Source organism: Panthera uncia, chromosome B4 (genome assembly GCF_023721935.1).
Source record: "Panthera uncia isolate 11264 chromosome B4, Puncia_PCG_1.0, whole genome shotgun sequence".
In the NCBI taxonomy this organism is placed as follows: Eukaryota; Metazoa; Chordata; class Mammalia; order Carnivora; family Felidae; genus Panthera; species Panthera uncia.
In genome coordinates this window covers 37,665,922-37,690,232 of record NC_064809.1, presented here as the reverse complement: position 1 = coordinate 37,690,232, position 24,311 = coordinate 37,665,922, and the positions used below count along the sequence as shown (strand labels likewise).

At 44.3% G+C, this 24,311-nt stretch overlaps 1 long non-coding RNA gene across 1 annotated transcript; it reads left to right on the top strand.

The window, feature by feature from the left end:
* Nucleotides 1–3,309: 3,309 nt before the first annotated feature.
* On the top strand, nucleotides 3,310–22,780 carry LOC125918736 (uncharacterized). The gene is made up of 3 exons (XR_007456567.1): nucleotides 3,310–3,745; nucleotides 21,752–21,860; nucleotides 22,337–22,780. It is a non-coding gene; the product is annotated as an uncharacterized LOC125918736 (long non-coding RNA).
* Nucleotides 22,781–24,311: the final 1,531 nt, after the last annotated feature.

Sequence of the window (24,311 nt, the reverse complement as noted above, 5' to 3'; positions counted from 1 at the left end):
CAATAGAACCAATTATTAATGAAATGGAAATTGAAACTACAATGAGAAACTACTTTGCATTCATTAGAAGGGCTAATATTTTTTTATTTATTTAAAAGTTTATTTATTTATTTTGAGAGAAAGAGAGAACAAATTGGGGGAGGGGCAGAAGGGAGAGAAAGAATCCCAAGCAAGCTCCACACTGCTAGCACAGAGCCCAATGCAGGGTTCAAGCTCATAAACCGTGAGATCATGACTTGAGCCAAAATCAAGAGTTGTATGCTTAACCAACTGAGCCACCCAGGCACCCCAGGAGAGCTAATATGTTTTTAAAAAGAAAGAAAGAAGATGAAAATAAAAAGTGTTGGCAAAGATGTGAAGAAATTGGAACCCTTGTGCACTGTTAGTGGGAATGTAAAATGATGTAGTCACTATGGAAAAGAGAAAAGAGTATGGCACTTCCTCAAAAAATTAAAAATAGGATTATCATATGATCCAGCTATTCCACTTCTAAGTACACACTCAAAAGAATTGAGAGCAGGGTCTTGAAGACATATTTGTACATCCATATTCATAGAAACATTATTCATAAAGTGAAAATGTAAAAGCAACCCAAGTGTCCATCAATGAACGAATGAATGAATAAGCAAAATGTGACCTACACATAAAATGGAATATTGTTCAGCCTTAAAAAGAAAGGGAACTCTGACAGTTACTGTAACATAGATGAATTTGAGGACTTTATGCTAAGTAAAATGAGCCAGTCACAAAAAGACAAATACTGTATGACTCCACCTATATAATGTACTTAAGAGTAGTCAAAATCATAGACACAGAAAGTATGATGGTGATTGCCAGGGGATAGGAGAGGAGGAGGAAATGGGGAGTTACTGTTTCATGGGTATAGTTTCAGTTTTGCAAGATGAAAAGAGTTCTAAAGATGAATAGGACTGATGTTTGCACAACAGTGTGAATTTACTTAATACTACTGAGCTATGCACTTAAAAATGGTTATTATAGTAAGTTTTATATTATGTGCTATTGAGTTTAATACAACACATAAGCATTTAATCGTCAAATTAACACCTTAGTGTAAACTCATTCATCAGGTCTCTTAGTTCCTGAAAGGAGGAAGAAAGTACATTTTAATAATGATAAGGAAGACAAAGTTATAGTAATCAAAACAGTGTGGTACTGGCACAAAAAAATAGACACGTAGATCAATGGAGCAGAATAAAGAGCCCAGAAATAAACCCGTGCTTATATGATCAATTAATCTACAACAAAGGAGGCAAGAATATACAATAAGGAAAAGACAATCAGTTCAAGAAATGGTACTGGGAACACTAGTCAGCTGCATGCAAAAGAATTAAACTGGACCACTTTCGTACACCACAGGTGAAAACAAACTCAAAATGAATTAAAGACCTAAATGTGAGACCTGAAATTATAAAACTCATAGAAGAAAAAATAAACAATATCTTTGAGATCAGCCTTAGCAATGTTTTACTAGATACGTCTTCTCAGGCAAAGGAAACAAAAGCAAAAATAAACTATTGGTATTACATCAAAATAAAAAGCTTTTGCATGGTCAAGGAAAGCATCAACAAAACAAAAAGGCAATCTACTGAATGAAGAATATACTTACAAATGAGTATATTTTGGATCTTATATCCAAAATATATAAAGATCCAAAATATATAAAGATCCAAAATATATAAAGAATTTATAAAACTCAACATCAAAACAAACAACAAATAATTCAATTTAAAAATGGGCAGAGAACCTGAATAGACATTTTTCCAAAGAAGGTGTATAGATGGTCAATAGACATATGAAGAGATGTTCAGCCTCATTAATCATCAGGGAAATGCAAATTAAAACCAAATGAGGTACCACCTTACACTTGTTAGAATGGCTAATATCAAAGGCAAGAAATAAATGTTGAAGAGAAGTGTGCAGAAAAGATAACCCTCATGTGCTATTAGTGGGGATGTAAATTGGACCAAATACTGTGGAAAACATCATGGAAGCTCCTCAAAAAATTAAAAATAGAAATACCAAAAGATCTAGCAATTCCACTACTGAGTATTTACCCAAAGAAACCAAAAACACTATGTGAAAAATTGTGTGCACCCCTATGTTTATTGCAGCATTATTTACAATAGCCAAATTATAGAAGCAACCCAAGTGTCCATGCCTAGATGCAAGGATGGATAAAGAAGATGTGGTATACAATGGAATATTGTTCAACCATAAAAAAGAATGGTATCTTGCCATTTGAGACAACATGAATGGACCTAGAGGGCATTATCTTACATAAATTAAGTCAGACAGAGAAAGATAAATACTATATGATTTCACTTATATGTGGAATAAAAAATAAATGAACAAATATGGAAAAAAATAGAAACATATCCATAAACACAGAGAACAAACTGATAGTTACCAGAGGGAAGAAGGGTGGGGGAATAGACAAAATGGGTGAAGGGTCATGGGAAGTAGAGGCTTCCAATTATGGAATGAATAAGTCATAAGGATGAATGGTACAGAGAAAGGAATATAGTCAATAGTATTGTAATAGTGCATGATGCCATGGTAACTACGTTTGTGAACATAGTATGATGTATAGACTAGTTGAATTACTATGTTGTACACCTGAAAATAATGTGACATTGTGTGTCAACTATACTTCAACTTGAAAAAAAGAACAAGAAAAAATTGAGAGAGCAAAACAAAATATCACCTTCATTACTAATAGAGTTGAAGCAGGAAAAAGAAATAATGATATGAAAGAAGAAGAAGGTAAGACCCAAAGACCATTTGCCCAAGGAATACCTATGGGTCCTGGAGCCTGAGAAATGTAATATCTAGAAGCAAAAGGAGGCCATGTGCTAAAGGAGAAGAAGGAAGGCACAGAGTCGAACTGCCATCCCCTCAGTGTTCTAGGTTCTAAACTTTGTCCCCAGACTTCATACCCTCCTTCATACCTATAAGGCCCTGCAGCCTCTCAAAGCCCTTCCTGCTATTCAGTCTCTGACAGTCTGGACTTCATTCTACTGCTTGTGCATCCAAAACTTGCTCCACCTAGGAACTTGGTGCCAACTGCTTCCCCCATATATTTGAATTGTTCCCTCTTTCACCTAATTCAGGTTTTTATTCAAATCTCACCTTTGCAGAGAGTGGTCTCTCCAGGCTACTCTTTCTGCAAACACCCCCTTCCATCACATTCTATTCCCTTATCTGCTTTATTTTTCTTCAGAACTTGTATTGTTACCTAATAATAGGTCATATATTTGTTTATGTCTGTCTTACCCACACAACAAGAGCTACAGTAGCTACCATCAGGCACTACTGTAATCCCAGTTTATAGAACTGTGCCTGGCACTGAGTGTTCAACAAATATTTGTTGAAGGCATGAATGAATGATTCTCTTGACAAGGTGTCTGGGGGAGCTATGAAAAGAAAAGGGCTGAACAGCCATGATGGAGCAGATGGAAGTCAGTCCTGGAGGCCCACTCTCACCCCACACCAGGCAGCTCTAACTCACAGAGCCCCCAATGCACATTTTGCCACCTGTCTGTGCTTGACTCTGGCCCCACACTGTGCTGGCTCTCAGATTCTCCCCCTTATGAATGTCCTGCTCTGCCCTGCTTTACTTCAAAGGATGCTGAACACTCCAGAGCCCAGGAAAACTGGGTTAGCTATTAGCAAACCCTTTGTCCATGAGGCCTAAGCAGAAGCTGAGCTACCAAAGTCCTCACAGGTAAAGTCTAAATTTATTACCAAACTTTACACTACTCTACTCTCTGCCATGATCTGAGCCCCATCTACTCCTCAGGTTCATCTTCAAATGCTGCCCCAGTCCCACTGCCCTTCTCTGTGTCCCCTGATGCATTGTGCCCAGGCCCCTTGGCCTTGGTACCTGCTATTCCTCTCTCTAGAATCACCAGCTCCTCACTATCAACTGCCACATACTTGTCCAACCCACATCTGGACAACTCCAATTAGTCTTCAAGGAGACTCAGATGTCATTCCTACAGCAAGTCTCCCTACCTTATTCCCTGCCATATTAAACCCCCTCCAGAAGAAATCAGTCACAGAACATTCAATCTGACTGTTAGAGAAAGGTAATTCTCAACAGAATGATACGTCCTTAATGCTTTGCAAGAATCCTTTCTAAGGACAGTTTTTCAAAGTTACTAATCGGAGGGTCCCAAGATCTCTTATTAAGAACAATGGGATTGCTGGGGCACGTGGGTGGCTCAGTTGATTGAGCGACCAACTCTTGATATTGGCTCAGGTCATGATCTCAGTGTTGGTGAGATCAAGCCCCCTAGTGGAGCTCTGTGCTGACAGCATGAAGCCTGCTTGGGATTCTCTCTCTCCCTCTCTCTCTTGCCCCTCCCCCACTCACAGACTCTCTCTCTCTCAAAATAAATAAATAAATAAACAAACTTTAAAAAATAAAAAAGAATCATGGGATTTATTCCCCAGGTGAGTGTCATGAAATTTGTCTCCTGTGCAACCACAAGACAGTTGACAGAGGAAAGCTTAGGCTTCATGTCTGTATAAAAGAAAGCTTATGGTTTTGATGTACTAAGAAATATTAAGGAATGGGGATGCCTGGGTGGCTCAGTCAGTTCAGCGTCCAACTCTTGGTTTCAGCTCAGGTCATGATCTCACAGTTCATGGGATCATGCCTAGCATTGAGCTCTGTGCTAACAGCTTGGAGTCTGCTTGGGATTTTCTCTCCACCCCCCTCTATGCCCCTCCCATGCTGGTGTTCTCTCTCTGTATCTCTCTCTCTCTCTCTCTCTCTCTCTCTCTCTCTCTTTCTCTCTCCCTTAAAATAAATAAATAAACATTTAAAAAAAGAAATGTTAAGGAATGGAAGGCACTGAAGCATGCGGCCTTTTGGGGGCATGCCTTTGCCTTTCTTCTTGCATTGCAGTTCTTAGCAAATGGTGAAGTGTTATTTTAAATTACAAGTCTTGTCCTTTTCACCCAATGTCTCTCTTCTATAGAGGTTCCCTTGGCACCCCTCCTTCAGTCTTTACAAATCCCCTGTAATGGCTGGTATCCTGTCTGACTCCCCTACTAAAGCATAAGCTCCTCAAAAACAAGGATGGTTTCTTACTGGGTTGCATCCCCAGGACTTATCATAATGCATGACATGGGGTTGGCACATAGTACATTCTCAGCAAATGCTTATTGAAGAAGTGACTAATTAAATGGATGGATGGATGGATGGATGGATGGGCAAATGGTCCAGCAGAGAAGACTGAGGCTCAAAGAGTTTAAGCGGCTTCTGCCAGGTCCCTGATGCCAACAAATGACAGAACTCAAGGCCTCCATGCTTTCAGAATTGGCTGTAGGCAGTTATTTCTGGGTCCAGTTTCCCCTTCCATTCCCCAGGAATCTTTCCTGATGAATGGGGCCCACATGTGGCCTCATCTCCCTTGGGGCCTAACTGTGACATGCAAACCAGGCCTACTTTTCTGAATCCACCCAAAACAGGTGAGCATGTAGCAATCCTGACCAACACTGACCACCACAAACAACAGCTACCACTTGTTAGTCAGGCACTATGGTAAGAGCACTTTCACTATCATTTCACTTGACCTTACAACAATCTTTTGAAGAAAGAATATATGATTCTTATTTTACAGAAAGGAAAATGAGGCCCAGAGAAAACAAGTAAGTTCAAGGTCATTGTGTTAGAAATTGGCAGAACATGGAATCAAGCCTAGAGGAAGCTGCCTCCCAAATTTTAACAAAGTTATGAGAAGCAGTGTTGCTCCAGGTCAAGATCCTGAGCTGTAGGATGAGTAATGACAGCCCCTGCCCAAAGTATTTTCCATTCAAAGTCATACTTGTATCCAACATATCTTATTTCTAGTCTCATCTTGCCACTAATTCACTGTGCATCCTTGAGTTAGCCTCTACCCTCTCTGGCCTTGGATTCCCAACTACAGAAAGAAAAGGGACTAGATTCAATACCATGGGGCCCAAGAATCAAAAAAGCATGTCCACAGGGACCAAACTGGTGATGTGAACCAGTGGAGTGCATGAATATAGGTGATGACACCCACCATGGGTAAGCAGAGAGCTATAGCAGGTAGAGGATGGGCACCTTCTATAAGAGGTGGCTGGTGTCCCATAATGTCATCTTTTGATCAGAAATATCTTGATTTTTAAAAAGATGTTTATTTATTTATTTATTTTGAGGGCAGAAGGGCAGAGAGAAAGGAAGAGAGATAATATCCCAAGCAGGCTCTGTGCTGCCAGCAGAGAGCCCAATATAGGGCTCAATCTCATGAACTAGGAGATCACGGTCTGAGCTGAAATTAAGAGACACTTCATTGACTGAGCCACCCAGGTGTCCCAGAAATATTTTTATTTTTAAATGCTGGCCTCTATGAGACCAAATGAAAAAAACCGTGAGCAGTTTGTCTCATGTCTTCCCATTATTTATCACCATTGTGTTCCCAATTGGGGAGCTGAGGTCTGCAAAAAGAAGAAGGTCAGTGAAAGAAAAAGGCTGGGGCAAATAGATAGCCCTGAGAAACAAACCATGAGGGGAACCTGAGCTTCTGCTGATCAGAATAACCAAAATACAGAAGATAGAAACTGCCAAAGCCAAGGGCAATGCATGGAATTTAAGACAGCCTAGAATAGGTTAGAGAATGGAGTCAGCCATGCTAATTCAGCCACACAAGTCCAGAAGGTACAGGGAGAGTGAATTTCACTCAAAGAGAGTGGTGAGTGTTTAGATTCATGTTCCATGTTCAGTGTAGAGCAATGGTTCTCAAACTTGAGTGGGCATCAGAATCACCTGAAGACTAGATTGCAACATCCATCTCTAGAGTCTCTGATTCAGTATGTCTCAGGCAAGGCTGAGAATTGCATTTTTAATAAGTTCCCTGATGGTGCTGATTTGGTTGGTCCAGCAATCACATTGGTAACCAGTGGGAATTTGGGTTCTGGTGTATGACTGTTTATGTTTGGAATCAGGGTCCATCGGTTACTAGACACTGGCAAATTCACTAAATTTGTCTGTATCTCAGTTCCTTCCTTTGTAAATTGAGGGCATTATTAGTATCTACTCCAAAGATTGTTTAAAAATTAAATTTGACAGTCTATATAAAGAGCTTTGAAAGGTGCTTGGAGTATAGTAAATACTCAGTGAATGCCATCAAATATTTCTGTTAGTAAAAGTATTTCAATGGAAGCTAAAGTGGGAGTACCTCAGGACTCGTAACACAGGAGCTGTATGATGAGGAAAGAGGAGAGAAGTTACTGGAACCCAGAGATGGTGAGGGTTATATGGAAAGGACTACATGAAAACTTCAGTTCTGGGGAAGAGTCAACTGTGACCCCATAGGGAAGGAACTGGAGGAATAATTACTCTGACTTCACTTCTCTCCCTACTTTAGTCTGCTGATGCTCCCCACTGGTGGAACTCAACCAGCCAGAAGCTTGGAGGGGCTGGGAAAGGGAGCCTATTGATGTAGTCCATTATAGCTCAGTCTTCCAGGGCACAGAGAAGGATGGAGAAGGATGGAGAGAAAACTGGAGGAACAAATGTAAGACACCAGCACACTTTGAAAAGGGCCTACAGATATTTTTGTCTACACCCCCACCTTGAGGTAAGGTGACCCCTAACCCAACTCATATTGGTGAGCCCCAGTGAAGGAGCTAATAGATTTGGTCCACATCCTGAAATGCTAGTCGCACATCAACATCAATCTGGTCACTGGCATTCCTGGCAAGGTGAGCCAGAAGATCCTGGTTTGAGACCTAGCCAAGGCTCTGTCAGTGAGCTCATTAGGCACCAAGCTTGGAGAAAACTGAACTCTTTGGCTTTCTGTAAGGGATAAGAGACCACCTTGGAGGAAGCAGAAAAAACAGGATGAATTTAGCAGAAACTTGAAAATAAGCACAGTGGCCTGATATATAGGACCAGCAGTGCCTAGGCCCTGGCTCTGGCCCTGAAGCCAACTCTCTGACCTTGATGAAGCATCTCTCCTGAGAGCCTCCCTCTCTGAAAGACAGTCACTCTCACTCCTGCCCTCTTCATCCACCTTGTTCCTCCTTATCCTTCAAGAGGTAGGGCCTGGAAAAGAATTCTAAGATGTGCTAAGTTGCCTTAGGCTCCTTGGAGGAAACCACTAGAGCAATACCTGATATAATTGTAATTGCTCATTATCTAAAATCGGACAGAATGAACTACTGCAAAATAATATACTGTAGGGAAGGAATCTGCTGAAGCAATGACTGAATTAAAATAGTTGCTACTAAATGTTTTCCTGAGACCAGTAACTTTTGGTGCTCTATTTAGTCATATACTGGTTTTCATCTCCAGAATCCTTGAACAGCACTGACGCTGTGCACTTCCCTGACACTGATGAAGAAAGTAGCCTGGAAGAGGCAAGTAGCCAGCTCTCCAAAAATATCCAGGTACAACAAAGCATAGAAGATATCACAGGGAGTTTACCATGGTAAGAGAAGATAGTATGTACAAGTATAGAGCACAATTATATTCACTGAAATCTGCAATTGGAAAAGTAGAATTAACAGGTGGAAGCCAGAAAGGGACCTCAATGAGAGATGTATCCCTGTCCCCTGGATTCAGGTAAGGTGTTATTAACCAGACCCAAATAGCCTAAGGGACTTACTGGGGTCATCAGCCAGCTACTCAACCTAAATGTAAAATCCCTGCTCAAGCTGAAATACAAGGGAAACTTAAATAGGAATTATCTGTTAAATAGGCACAAACTAGATTTGGTTTAAGAGTAAGAGCTCTGCAAAAAAGACTTCCAGAATCCCCAAGATCAAGCCCATCCTGTCATAAAAGAAAGAAAAAGAAAGAGGACATAGAAGCCCACATTAGAGCTTTCTGAAAGAATTGAGTGATTCTGGGGATGTTGAACAATGCTTCACGTAAGGAACTCCCAGAATACCTCCATATGGCTTCAACCACCTATCCAGGTTCACTCTCTATCATAATATTTGTTCTTCTTCCTCCCAAAGGATGATGCTTGCATGGTAAATGAAAAGAAACCGAGAACCTCAAACTCCCTGATTCTTTGTTTTGCAGTACTCTCAGGGTCAAAGACAGCATCAGAAAAGACCTGTCCCATAGCAAGCAAATTGCAGAGCCTGGACTATCGCCAGGTTTCCTGAATCCCTTGGACCTCATTCTAATATTATTTAACATCCAAGTATCACCACCAAGGCCAAATGAGATAAAGAATGGTGATCCCTGATGTTAACTCACAATGCCTACCAGCTGCAGAACAATCACCTTGCATTGTTCCTCTGAGCAGGCAATCTCTACCTATAACTCATTCACTCATTCATTCATTCAACTAACATTCATTGAGTTCTTCTGTGTCTGGGCATTGTGTTTCAGTGTAGCCAATGGACTGGAAAGGAGCAAGAGCAGAAGCTGGGCCCAGACAAGAGATAATTAGTGTCTGATCTAAGGCAGTGGGCTAAGGAAAAGGAGATGTTAACAAAATAGGATTAAGGAAGTAAAATTAAAAGGATTTTGTTATGTATTACCTGGGATCGGAATAGGGGAGGTGAGAATAAGAGAAGACTCTAGTATGATTCCTAATTTCTGGATAGAACAATGGAGAGAATGGCAATGCCCGTCATGGAGACAGGCATACAAACGGAGACAGAGATGAGCACATTCAGAGGAAAGATAAGGAGCTCAGTTTGGGTCATGTTGAATTTGAAGTGCCTACAGAATATTGAGAAAGGGAAATCCAGCCAGGTCTGGATGTCACAAGATGTAGAAGAGGATGACATCATCCAGGGACAGTAATCTGGGGACAGCCTCACTAAGAGGTGAATAGGAAGAAGAATCCACATGAAAGATTGAGATAGAACAGTCAGAGATGTGGGAGAGGCAGGAGAAAGTAGGGCTTAGGACACCAAAAAGGAGAAGCTATCAAGAAAAATACAATAACCAACAGTGTCCAATGTTATTGATTTGTCATGTGTGATGAGAGTCCATAAAAATACTGGATAACAAAGGGGTCTCCAACGTTGGTAGTAAGATCATGTCAGAGAAGGGTAAAATAGGATTATTGCTCCCCCAGGCCTCCAGTATGAAGCTCAGCTTTTGGCACCAGCCATAGTACCTAAAGGAGTGTAGCATCCTAGTTTGGGCCTGATCTGGGACATAAGCCAGATCCCAACACTTTAGAAATGATGGTCCAGCACCACACACTGGGGAAGACAAATAAGTATGGCTTTAAGAAATTTGAAGCTCAAATAATTCCCCTTTTTAAGTTTATTTATTTATTTTGAGAGAGAGAAAGAGAGAGAGAGAGCAAGTGAGAGTGAGGGAGGGGCAGAAAAAGAGGGAGAGAGAGAACCCCAAGTAGGCTCCACACCAACAGCCGCATAAAATCTGACATGGGGCTCGACACAGGGCTTGAACTCATGAACCGTAAGATCATGACCTGAGTCAAAAACAAGAGTCAGACGCTTAACTGACTGAGCCACCAGGTGCCCCTTCTCTTTCTTTTCCTTTAGCCCTGTACACATCAGAATAGGCTAGACCCATGGCACAAAGTAAGGTTATCCATCAGTTGCCTAGTCAAGTGGATATTAAAGGATCTGCTGCCCAAGACTGGATTCTCTCCAACATCCAGGCCCCCAGAGTCCAGAACCAAGAATCTGTGGCTGTCTACCCCTACCACCTGAATGGTAATCCCTTCACAGTCTCTCCTGCCTGAAAAAGAAAGAGCCATTGCTCTTCGAAGCCTAGAAGCCCATGCCTGGGAAGTGAGAGAGAATGGAAGAGACTGAGCCAGCAGGTGGAGAGCAAAAATGAAGGCAGTGGTTTCTGGGGGAAGATTCACTTTTCCCCAGATAAACAGCTGCCTGCAAACAGCCTACCCTTATATGCTTTGTTCAAGTCAGGACCCTAAAAGAGGTCTGCTTCTCACCAAGCCAAAGCCCAGATTGACAGCATCTTTTTGCTTTTCCCCAAACCTCCACTTTCTATGCCATTTGCCACCGAGGGGGAAAACATCTCCCATTTTGAACAGCACGAATTTAGCACACGTGGGCATGTCTGGAAGGGGAAGCCATGTGGAGGATGGCGATGAGCTTGTCTCCAACTCCACTGACAACTCAATAAGGGGAAATTGGCATAATGCTGCACTGGAAGGCACTTGAGATAGCAAGTGAATCACAACAAAGTTTAAGACTTGCACAATACCTCCTCCCTTTCCCAAATGGCCTTATGCCCATTGTCTCATTTAGTTCAGGGGCATCCCTATCAAGTAGGGTAGATTAGGATCAACTCATCCATTTTTCATTTGGTCGCTGAGAGTTATGGAAGGCAGATGGCAACAGAGTCAGAACCATGGGTTCTGTCTGTTGGCTTTTAACTCCTTCTACACTACCTAGTATCAGCCAAGGGCTTGAGGAACTGGAATGAATAAGCAAAAGTTGAGGCATTTCCTCCTTAGTGCTTAGGACAGAGCCTGACTGTCTTGACTAGATCATACAGGGTACACTCCAGAGGTGAGGGCATGGATCTCAAGAGCTCTAAGACTGTGGATATTTGATGCTGAAGCAGAGCTGGAAGAAGAAAAAGAGGTGGGCATGGGCTTGGCAGAGCTTCCGTGAAGCCTCCAAGAAAAGCCACCAGATCTGGCCTGGTAGACAAAATCCTAGGACCCTGCAGTACTGGAAGCCCAAGCCAGTGGTTTAGTTTTTTTCACATCTTGGAAAATGGAGCATCTTATTTTTAACCTTTAAACAGAGGAGTGAGTAGCAGTGATGGACCAAGATAATGGTGAATAAAGGAGCCTCTGCAAAGCTTTAGGCAGGAATTGTGTCCACTCTGCAGAGCAGCTGGGGCCCAAGTCAGTTAGGAGTGCCTGCAGTTAGGAGCCAGAGCCTCAGGGCAGTTCAGATCCCTTGTCTTGGGACATCCCCTACTCAGTCTCCTGCTCACATCAGTCAGTGATGTTGGGAACAAATATATTGTTTGATCCAAATCCCCGAACTCCTCTGCCTCAAGCAAGGTTTTTCAGGGGAGCCTCCATAGTCTCTATGCTGCATCTTGTCACTGCTAAAGTGCAGTAGTTCCCAATTTCTCAGGCAAAACCCTGACCCCTACCCTTTCTGGGGCTTACGCCTTACCTGTTCAGGAGGGCATTAAACTTAGACCCTTGTTTATCCAAAAATCTCCCCTTACCGAGTTTTCCTTGAGTATAAACTTTCTCCTTGCAATTCTGGCTTTGTCCATCAGCAGTGAACATCTAACTGTGTCAGCTTAACTACAGCCTGGCTTCAGGTCAGGAGGATTTCTTTCTATAGTGGAATCCTAAGTAACTGACCATAGTTGCATTAGGAAGGGAGAGAATGGATAGATATCCGTTTAAACACTAGCATCCGTAGAACATTTTCTGTACAGGAAAGGTACATGTAGCAATGATCATTGAGCAAATGATTTTAAACCTCTAATAGGTACTAAGCACTGTGGTAGGTGCTGTTCAATTGTGAACAGCCCCTACTCTCACAAAACTTATGGTGGACTTATAGACAAGGAAATCAGCAAGTACAGTGTGATGTGTGCCATGACAGAGGATGCACAGGTACTATGGAATCACATGGGTGGGAGAACAAAGTCAGACTTGGATAAGGGGGTAGTGTCAGGGAAGGCTTCCAGAAGAGGTGACATCTAAGCAGAGATCTAAAGGGAGAGTAGTAGGTTGCCAGGAAGTAAAGGGAGGAAAGCAGTTGAGTATAGCTGGCATAGGAGCAAAAGACTTCTAAGAAATTAAGGAAAGGAAGGTGGAAAAGTGCTTAGGGCATGACCGAGCAGAGCCTTATGAGCTATGGTAAGCAGGAGACCTTTCTCCTAATGAAAATGGAAAAGTCACTGAAGGGGATTAAGGAGGTGAGAAGTATCATCAGATTTCCATTTCAGAACATGCATTCATGCTTCTATGAGAACAAATCTAAGCAAGGAAGGGAGGATGTGTGGACAGTGTCCAGAAGGTTACTGTGGAGATCAGGCAAGAGATGGGGAACGAGAGTGGGCCATGAACCAGGATTACAAAAGTGGGGTCAGGAAGGGGAGGACAGGTTCAGGACAAAGAAACAAACTTGCAGGATGTAGAATCATCACTCACCATGAAGAAAGGAGATAGGAGAGTCAGGGCTTGTGACTGGTAGATTCTTACTAAGCAGGGTGAGGGTCAGCAGAGGAAAGGCAGGTTGGTGGGAAGAAATGCTATCTCGCAAGGGAGCCAGCAAGACATCTGAGTGGGGGTGTCCCATAGGCAGTTAGCTATGTGTGTCCAAGCTCAGAGGACAGATCTGGGCTACAGCTTGGAGTCTGGGAATCATCAACACATAAACTAGTAATAAAGCTAAGAGAGGGGATAAGATGACCTGGACAGAATGGGTAGGTAGAGAAGAAGGTGACTCAGAGCCCAGCCCAGAGGAAAACCACAGTGTCCGAGTTGCGTAATAAATGTCGTGCATCAGCTGCAAAGTCGGCACTGCCTAATCTTCATGACCCTGAAATTCAGGTCTGTCTCTACAAGACTCTCCCTCAGATTCCCACACTCAACCTCACCCCAACATGGGTCCCCCATAGGACACGCTTCTCCGTGTTGACTCATCAGACACTGGCTTGAGCTCGGAAGCTCCAGGCTAGTGATTAAATGTGTCCCTTATATATCTCCTACTACAAACTGCAAACCACGTAGGATAAGTACATAAGCGTACAAGGATGTACTTCTGCATCAGGGACCCACAAACTTAGGTGTACATAAACATCCCTGCACATAAACACACCCACACACCCTACAGTCTGGATTAGGTCATTTATGTCTACTCAAATGGAACATTAGAAGTGACTTTGAACTACAGGTTTTCCCCTAAAAAAAAAACAAAAACAAACAAACAAACAAAAAACACTGGCCTAATAAGCAGTTACAACAGAAGGAAAAAGAATAAAACGTTTGTAGAGATTCTTCTTTATGTCTTATTCCATGATCAAATTTAATCCTCATGGCTAACCTGTAAAATGGGTTTTAGAATCCCAAAGGGATGAAGACCAAAATGTTCTCCTGTGCCTCCATGGGACAATAGCTTTTATTCTGGAGAAGGGAGAGTAGGAAAAGATTCTAACAGAATCTTTGGCATATGTATGATATACAGGTTGACTTCCTTTATTCGTTTAAGAAATATTCATCACTGTCCTACTATGTACCTGGAGGCAAGAGTCGACCAAATGCACGTAAATATAGACATTCCTTAATTAGGATCCTGTTTACACTCATGATGGGCTGTAATCATTTTTGTGGGACTGTCTGATTGAGCCTCCTTAGAGAAGGGCTGTCATAGCTGCTTGTCAGAGAGAGATGAAGTCCTTGAATTGAAGGCTTCTGTGGGAATTACAGTCTTCCATTTTCCAGAAAGGCCACCACTGTTCTTTACTTCAGCTAACAAGAGATTACCTTTCACAACTGAGCTACAAATGGGGGCCTAATTGATGAATTTGCTAATAGCCTTCCCTTTATAGTGGCATTAGCCTAGTTGGGTCTTAGCTGTACCTCCCTCGGGTGAGGCCTCACACACAGTGATATATTCTGCTAGATTTATGGCTAAGAGGACAGGGAGTTTAACTCAGTAATTAAACATCCAATTTGCCACATGAGCCTGGGAAATATCTCCATCCTCCCTCTTCCTTTTGCCTGTGCCTCAGTTTCTCTCGGTGGGAACGGGGCGGGGGGAGTTATCAATCCACCCAGTAGCCAACAGGTAGGAGTTTCTCTCTTCTTAGCCGCAAGGCTTGTGAAGGGCACAGAGAAGTCTGTGATAATGGGCCTTCCCTCAAAAGGTCTGCAATCAAGCATGATTGAGACTCTCCCATCCCCCATTTCTCTCACATTGTTAGGGACCGAGTGAGGTTTCCATTTCATTCTTAAGATGTTGCCAAACACCTGCTTCCTAGAGCTTGGAGTGGGGTAAGCCAGCCTGTGGGTCCCTCCTGTAACTGAAGCACTTCACTTGAGGACTAGTGGCCCCTGGGAGGGGGCTGCTAAAGAGCCTTGTTTTCAGTTGTCTTCATGGCTCTGGCAGGCTGACCTGAAAATGAATTGGTGATTCAATGATTGTATGATCTGAATCAAAGACGACCTCCCCTGGCCACTGTGCTCCATCCAGCTCTACTGAAACTGGTTCCCTGACATCGGTGGTAAAGACCCTTTATTCATCCACTCCCCCTTTGGGATGGCACTAGATAAGCCCAGATTACAAATAACAGCTAATCTTTCTTGAGCATTTACCATGTGCCAGACGTATGTTTTTCGTGAAATAACCCATTTAATCCTCATAATAACTCAATGGGATAAAGTGCTATTACCATATCATAGATGATGGGCCAAGGCACAGATGATGATGGTAACTTGCGCAGCAGGCTGATAAGCTGAGATCCGACCCCAGGCGTGCCAGTCCCATGGGCTGCACACTTCCTGTCACACAGAACTGCCTCAGGGGAGAAGTCAGTGGCCCACATGATTTAATTGTTTGGAAGGCACCAAGAAAATCCTTATCCCTCCTGCCCTCCAGAATTGCCCCTCAAATAAGTTGGTAATGGGCTCACAACTCTACCCCCAAAATAATTCCTCTGGCAACGACAAAGCAAATCTCCTGGGAGGATGAGGGGATCTAATACATGGAGCCTGCTACTGACAGGCTCCAATTAGCTATAGTCCCTTTCTCCTGCATGGAAGTGTATCACTTCCTTCCCAGATTCCCAAAACCTTCAGTGGGTGGGAGCTGGTGTAGGGCAAAGACGAGAATAAGCTTGAGGTTGGTGATATGGATAAAAAAAGGAGAGAGGTCTGAGTCAACAGCAGAGCACATTCCAAGTCTGAGAATACCCCAACTCAGCTACTTTCTGGCTCTACAACTGACCACCGCAGATTCCCATGTCTTCAACTGCAAAATAGAAATAGAAGGAGTTGCATTGTAATCTTGTTGTATAAATTAAATACGGTGATGCTTACAAAGTACTTAACACTGTCCAACGCACAGTACAGACATTAAGATGGCGGCTCTTGTTTTAATTATTGCTACTACACAAGGAAGGAAAGCCTGATAAAGACACTGAGAAGTCCATGGGCAAAGTGGACCGCTGAGTGAGCGGGAGGAAAGAGACTTGAAGGAGGGAGACTACCTTCATCGACTTTGCAACTACTCTGAGGCCTTTATGTATTAATTCAGTCATTTGTCAGCCATTTCAGCTCAGACCTACTGTATGTGGACACTGTGTCAGATGACGTGGTGGGTTGAACCAAGCTGAATCAAGTCCCCCTCCCCCAAAAAGTCCTAACCCCTGTTGCCTAGGAATATGACTTACTTGGAAATAAGCTCTTTGCAGATGTAATCAAGTTCAAATGAGGTCTTACTAGATTAGGGTGGGCTCTGGTCCAGTATGACTGGTGTCCTTTTAAGAAGAAGAAATACAGACACACACACAGGGGAGAAACCTATGTGAAGATGAAGGCAGAGACTGCAGCAATGTGTCTACAAGCCAAGGAATATTGAACATAGCTGGCAACAGCTAGGAGCTGGGGAAGGATCAAGAAACAAGCTCCCCCTAAGAGCCTTCAGAAGGAACTGACCCTGTTAGCATCTGGATCTCAGACTTGTGGCCTCCAGAACTGCCAGAGAGTACACCTCTGTTGTTTTAAGCCAGCCTGTTTGTGGTTCTTTGTCACAGCAGCCCTAGAAAATAAACATAAGCGATAAAATTACCAAGATACATTTAAAAAACAAAGTTCTTGTTCTGGAATCTTTGCTATTCATTTCACCCCCAGAAGAGGCTGGATGAGAGTCCAGGTTTAATCCAATGGCCTTGGGTCTGGCTTCCAAAGAGGCATACTTTGTTAAACAAGAGCTTCTCCTCTGGCCCATTAATTAGGACTCCAGGCTGGTGCATAAGGATATCTTACAGGAGTAGGCGGTGTGGAATGAGGATTGTCCCAGCCACAAGTCATATCAGGTCCCTGCCACCCACAGGGCATCGCATTGAGGACTGTGAAAAGTGAGGATTGCAGGGTGGTAGTGGCGGCAGAAAAAGAAACCCTGGAAAACGAAAGGTGGGGGTGAAGTCTTGTTTTCAATTTCTTCCAAACCCACCATTCCTCACATCTCCTTTTGATATCTCCATTCTTCCTCTTCATAGTTTAAGTTTCTACTCTGGTCCCTCAGGTGCCTTCATAGCCTGGTAGGCTGGAGAAGAGAAAGCACAGGTCTTGGTGGCTAGAAAACTAGAGTTTGAATCTTAGTTCTACCACTCACTATTTGTGGGATGTTAGGCAAGTAACACTAACTGTCTGTGTGTCTGTGCTTTGGCTTTTTCATCTGTACAATAGGGATAGTATGTAACTCATATATGTTATGTATGTACATCTGACATACATTATATAATGCATGTGTGTATGTATGTAATGCACAATAGTATACATTGACCAAGATGATATATGCCAAAGCATTTTAAATGTCGTGTGAAAAGGAAAGAGATCTCATTATTCACAGTTCCTAGATCTTATGTACAGAAACTCTGGTTTCAGATATCACGTATCAGGACATACTACAAAATTAGCACAAAAATATAAAAACAATAAATCAGATGCTATGTTTAAAGGACCAATGCCAGTGTACAAATGCCAACATATAAATGGCTTTGACCTAGGAGTAAACCAGTCTCAATACCAGCACTCAAGATCTCTGTGATACTGGACAAGATTTTCCATCTTGTAGTTTAAATGATTTGTGTTTCCATCCAGCTCTAAGGTTCTATGACTTTATGAAAAAGTACACATCAAGCTGTTTGCTCTTATAAAATTACACTTTAAAAAAACTCTTTACTTATGGGTCACCCATTATAAATCTGGGGAAAGCTGTGATGCTTGAGGGAATTCTAATAACAAGTGAAGCAGAAAAGCCATTCGATGTGTGAAATATCCAATGGGCTGGGTAACACTGGAAAGGCAAGTTTTCTTGAACAATCCTCTCCTGGTTATTCATATGAGAAGGCTAATGTCAGAATATCAGAGACTGGGTTGGAATACCTTGGAACAAAAGCCAGTAAAGAGGGTGAGACAGCCCTAATACAGCCCAAAATGCAAAAACAACCAGCCAGCTTTTATCTCCTTTTAGAATAATATGAACAAAGGTGACTCAGATTACACTAGAAGACATTGAGCCCCACTTAAGGAAGAACTTCCTTCTGAGATACATAAGTTTGGAGAAATCACCTTCTCTAAAACTTTTCTAAAAAAATTTTTTTAATGTTCATTTCTTTTTTGAGAGAGAGACAGAGTGACAGAGCATGAGCAGGGGAGGGACAGAGAGAGACACACACAGAATCTGAAGCAGGCTCCAGGCTCTGAGCTGTCAGCACAGAGCCCGACACGGGGCTTGAACCCATGAACCATGAGATCATGACCTGAGCCAAAGTCGGGTGCTTAACCGACTGAACCACCCAGGCACCCCTAAAACTTTTCAATGAGAGACCCAGCAGCCAACTTTGTGTCCTGGGTGAAGTGTGTGCAGCAGCAGAAGCAAGGACAGAGCGACCCTTTGAGAACTTTTTGCTTGTGTTCTCTCCATGCTTTTTTCCAAGTCAGTTCACAATGGCACATAACGCCTGCATTTCACACAACACAATCCGGCTTCCAGTTACCTTGGCAGTTCACATGTTGTCATGCTGCCGACTTTTCCCCTGCTGGCACACTAGACTCCAAGGTGTAAGTACTGTTTTTACAGATGTTTGCATGTTCCACACTGGTATGTGATAATCACTTTGCATTTCAGTTAGCAAAGAGGAAATGAAACCCACTCCTGAATTGGAGACAAGAGTGTTGTGTTTCACCCTCGTTGACAGCCAAAAGCCAATTTAGGACTCTCTGAAAAGCCGAATTTCCCTGGGGGGAGGGGAGTACGGGGCGGGGGTAGGGGGTGGGATATGGGTATCTTCTTAATGCTCCTGAGCTTGCTTAAGGATTGAAATTGGTGTTTGCTGAGGGAGGAAAAATCAATGTGGATTATGGTTTATGGATCACTTCAGCTGGAGAAGCAAGCAAGTGGGAGAGCTCATCCAGTTTGCACTTTTTCAGCAAGACTCCTACAAGCTAGCAGGCTAATAAACATAAACACCTATCCAGAGCTCACTACATTCTAAACCCTTTGCGCAAATTAATTCACTTAATTATCACGACAATTTGATGAGGCCAGAGAGGTTACACTCAACATAACACATCTACTAAGTTCAGAGCTGGATTTTAAGCCAAGCAGTCTGGTTCCAGAGCTGGCATGGTAAGTTAGCTTTCACACTCTTTGGAAGGAGATGTGAATACAGACCTTCCTCAAAGAAGTGGGGCTGGATACTGCCTCCTCTTCTTCTCTTCCTCCTCAGTTCCCTGACTTTTGTGCTATGGGACCACACACTTCAGCTGAAAGGAACTTCCCGAGGAGAGGGATCCCTTAGCCACATACACCATGTCAGAAGTCAGCTCTGTGCTCTCTATAACACTAACCCCCTTGTCCCATTGCAGGATTTTTCCCAACCCATAATTATTATCACTCCCTGGGTCAGTAAGTCAATAGAACATTTAAAAAAACAAAACAAAACAGTCTCCAAAATGACTCCTTTGCTAAAACTCTTTTCTCACCCCTCGGGCTCTCCTCTGAGGTGCTAAAACCCCAATCAGGGAGTCATCACCATAAATAATGCATCAGGCTTTCACTAAGAGTCAGTAAAGCAAGGAGCAGCTCAGAAAAGTCCATTATCCCCCCATGGTTCGTAATTGGGCATTGTGATTAATCCATTTATCTGCTATTCAGATGAACACCCCATAGTAAGAGTCAGTAATTACAGAATATTGAATAGGTACATGAATAGCCAAAATGTACCCATGCTTTGAGTTACTGCGGCAACTTGATTCCCAGAATCTTTAGTCATTTTGAGTTTTAAAGGTCCGCAACATTAGCAGAGAGGTGAGAGATAGGAAGCCCAATTTTCAGAATATCCTGAGTGGCTAAAACCCAGAAAGCTCATGAGCTTGCTTGTACATAATCACATGAATCAGCTCACATTCAACAATTTATCAACATTTATTATCTGCTATGTGTCGGGCACAGTGTTAAGAACAAGGTATACCAAAGAAAAGTTCTGAAGAGACAGACATATAAAAAGCCAATCATCTTGTAATAAGAAAAGTGAGACGTGTGTTAAGAACACAGAAGACGGAGAATGAGTACTCACTCCCCAAGAGGGTGGAGGATCAATGCAGATCTGGGAAGGCTGCCCAGAGGAAATGACCTTTGAGTTGAATCTTGCAGGTTAAGGAAGATTTTTTTTTCCAGAGAAGAAGGGAAAAGAGCAGCCCAGGCAGAGGGACAAGTATGCACAAAAGTATTCGGGCAGAAAGTGATCTGTACAGAGAATTGCATAGGACAGGCATTAAAGGACTTTGTGTACTATGCTAGGGGAACTGGACTTTATCTTGTATCCTGTATTCAGTAGGGCAACATGGTAAGATTTTAAAGAGATGTGTGAGCATGAGCAGTTTGGTGCTTTTGAAAACCCACTGAGCAATGATAATGAGGATGGATTGGAGAAGGAGACCAACAGTTGAGAGGCTACTGCCTTAGTGAGGGCAAAAGTGAAGATGACCTGCCTCAGGCACTGGGAGAGAACCGAAAAGGATAGTGGGATGGAACAGTCCGACTAAAGGCTTTGCAGACATTTCAGAAGGCCATATCAGAAAGTTTCTGATGATAGGTGGGGAGCAGAGGTGATGATGCGTTTAGTTGAGGAGGAGAAGCCTATCAAGTAGCTGGACAAAGTGTAAATGATACGGATATCGCTTCATGTATGTTACGTTCCAGGGACTGTCACAGTATTTCCTTATATCCTCTGCCTACCCTGCACCATAAGGGAAATCGGCTCAAGTTAAAGGGGACTGAGGCCAAAGTAGTTAAAGAGTGCACTCAGTGCCACCCAGAACGTACCCTGCCCACTAAGCCTGTGCCCCTAGTGTTCCCACTGCCCTAGCTCTGAACTTCACTTATTGAGGGAGGCTTTGCTTACAACGTAAATAGCTTTATTCTTCACTTTTTTCCTTCCTGTCTAACAATTCAAATGTCTTTCCCTGTCTTTACCTTGTGAGAAACAGCTTCTCCCATCATCCTTGCCTACCCCCAACATTGTATCTCTCCCTTCCAAAGTATCTCTATCCTCCCCATTCCTTTAACCCACTCCTATTCCCACATGACATCTTTTTAGAAGTAGCAAGTGTGGGGCAAAGGGCAGTGAATCAGAAGTGAGGGCAATCTGGAGTGCCTGGATGGCTCAGTTGGTTAAGCATTCGACTTTGGCTCAGGTCATGATCTCCAGATAGTGAGTTCAAGCCCTGTGTTGGGCTCTGTGCTGAAAACTCAGAGCCTGGAGCCTGCTTCGCTTTCTGTGTCTCCCTTTCTCTCTTCCCATTCGCTACTCACACTCTGTCTCTGTCTCTGTCTCTCTGTCTCTCTCTCAAAAATAATAAACATTAAAAATTAAAAAAAAAAAGAAGTGAGGACAGTCTGTGTTCCAAGACTGTCCTAGCTGACCAGGTGACTTTCAGAAACTGCTTGATCTCTCAGCCACAGTGTCCTCAGTTATAAAATGGGGATATGAAATGAATACTAACCTTTGCTTACTTCACAGGATTATTATAAGAGGAAAAGAGATAAAGTGCTTGCAAACAACACCAACAGAAAGTAGGAAAAGTGCTACAGAATTATCTGGATTGTTGGGCACTACTGACCACCAGACGGTGAGTTGCTTACGGGCAGGGGCCTGGTTGCCTTCATCTTTCAATCTGGAGTACCTAATTACTTCTAGTACAGAGTCAGTGTTTGATAAACATGTTGAATTAACGACAAGGACCACTGCCACCACCAACACACACACACACACACACACACACACACACACACACACAGGTGTCCTTGCCTCTCTCTCCCACCATAATGCAGGCAAACCCATAATACCTCCGCTTTTGGAACTACTGCTCTAGTCCTGGTGTGTTCCAAAAACAGCAAGTTCCTGGAGGAAAACCAAGTGATTGTCACGCTCCTGGATGCCTCCACTGGGCACGTTTGACCAAGTCTGAATTCCTCCCCTTCTCAAGGGAAGTTGCTAAGAACTGAACCCCAGAATCCCTCTCCTCCAAGGAGCCCCAGCTGGGTCTTTCCTTACCCCCTCCCACCTTTGTGCCAGGCATGCGACGTGTTTTTTTTTTCTTTGCAGGAGCTCAGCCGCCTCTACTGCTGTTTTCATTGATGCCTTGAGCAGACCTGGCATGTGCAACTGCTGAGAAGGTGGGGGGGAGCGTGGAGCCGCGGGGGAAGCAAGTAAAAATAGCCTGGCGCGCACCGCTCTGCCTGCTCTGGACGCCTTTAACCCTGGCCAAGGTGGGGAGCTCAGCAGCCACTACAGCACACTGCTGAATCTGACAGGGGTCTGCATCCAGACCCCGTGCAACAGCTGGGGTGCGGGGGCTTAGAGACCTGTGAAAACTTTTTTTTTTAGAAACCCAGAAGTGGGGGGAGGGAAGAGCAGGAGAAAGCTGTTTCTTGCTTCTAGCACTCCAGCCACCTGGCTGCAGGGACTGCTATGTGCCCACTGGTCCAACACTTTACAGAAGTGCAGCCTTGACTCGGAGCTATTTTTAGCAACCTCTTCCGCGGGTGGGCGATCAGAGGGAGGAGTGTGAGGGGATTGGGAAGGCTAGCTCTCTGCTGTGAGGCTAGGCGCCTTTGCGGGTGGAGAAGAGGAAGTGTCGAGGGGATAAGCATGCTGGCTTTGCCCTAACTCAAGGAGACAGCGTTAGCTGCTGAATGCCCTACTGCTTTCAAGCCCCTGAGCGTGTTTGTTTTTCGAAATCGACAATTGCCAGATGCATACTGCTTCTAATCTCTCAGAGAATTGGGATTTTAAAAGCGTTGCTGCCTATTGCTATGGGGTAAAGGTTAGCTGCAGTTAAGACCTTACTGAAGATTGGAAGGGTCTCTGCATCGTTTTGCATTCCAGCAAGACAGAGGGACAATCCCCGTGCCACACCTCCATCCCCGCCTCACGCTGCATATGGGTAACCATATGTGAAATGTACGGCAGCCCCACCAGACACCCGGCTATTAATAGAGCCCGGGAGTTTGCTCTCTGTCTTTTTCCTGCCACCGAGTAAGGGATGATCTTCACACACATACCCCACTCCGCCCCCACCTCGGCGCACCGTTTCTCCAGGAAGGTAAGGGGGCTGCCCACGCTGATCCCCTTCGTGACTACAGGTGCCTAGAGCCTACGGACTAGTCCAGTTGTAACGACAGCAGGGTCACTGCGAGGCCAGGGAACACAGCCTCCAGTCTTGGGACGCAAAACCCAGCAGGGCTCTTTGCGTCTCTGGGCCAACTCGAGAGTAGAGAAAGGGCAGCTATTGGGCTGCCGAAGGCGAGGGGGGCAAGAGCGCAATCTGAAGAGCTAGAGTGGCCTCCTCCAAAGCCGCTGCAGGACGAATGGCTGTAGACCCATTTCTCCCCTGCAGCCCGCGGCGCGCAGCCCCCACCCGGCGCGGGCTTGGCTGCGGCAGGAGCGGGCGCTGTCCCTGGTTCTGAAGGTGGCCGCGACCAGAGCTCCCTCCCCGGGTTTAGCGCCCCAAGGCGGCTCAAACATTCCAGGGTTGCAGACCTCTCTCCGGCCCAGATCTGAGCGGGAGGGTCTCTTGGTGGTGCCCAAGTCCCACCACCCGCTCGGTGTGGCCCCACCGCGGCCCGGAGCTCTCCGCGGTGCTGCGGGGACCGAGAGCTGGGGGAACTGACTTGAGCCTGAAGGGTAAAGCTCAGGCAGCGTCTGAAGATGGTCAAGGCACCGCAGGGAGCCGACCTGGTCCCAGGATCACCCACCCCAGCTTTGCAGAAAGCTGGGACTCTGGACCCCTAATGAAGCCCAGAGGAGAGAGCAGGGGAGCGCTGCTGCCCAGGGTTTGGGACTTGGGGAAAGAGAAGCGAGCAGCGGGTGGCAGGAGAGGGAGATGGGGTGAGAGCGATTCTTTTGCATTTTCAAAAGGGAGGGGACCTGAGACATGCACTGGCTTTTCCCCCAACACACACACACACACACACACACACACACGGCCGGCAGAAGCAAGCGGGATGGAGCCGGGGAAAGTTTGGCACTAGGTGCTGAGCAGCGGCGGCGGTGGCGGCGGCGGCAGCAACAGCGGCGG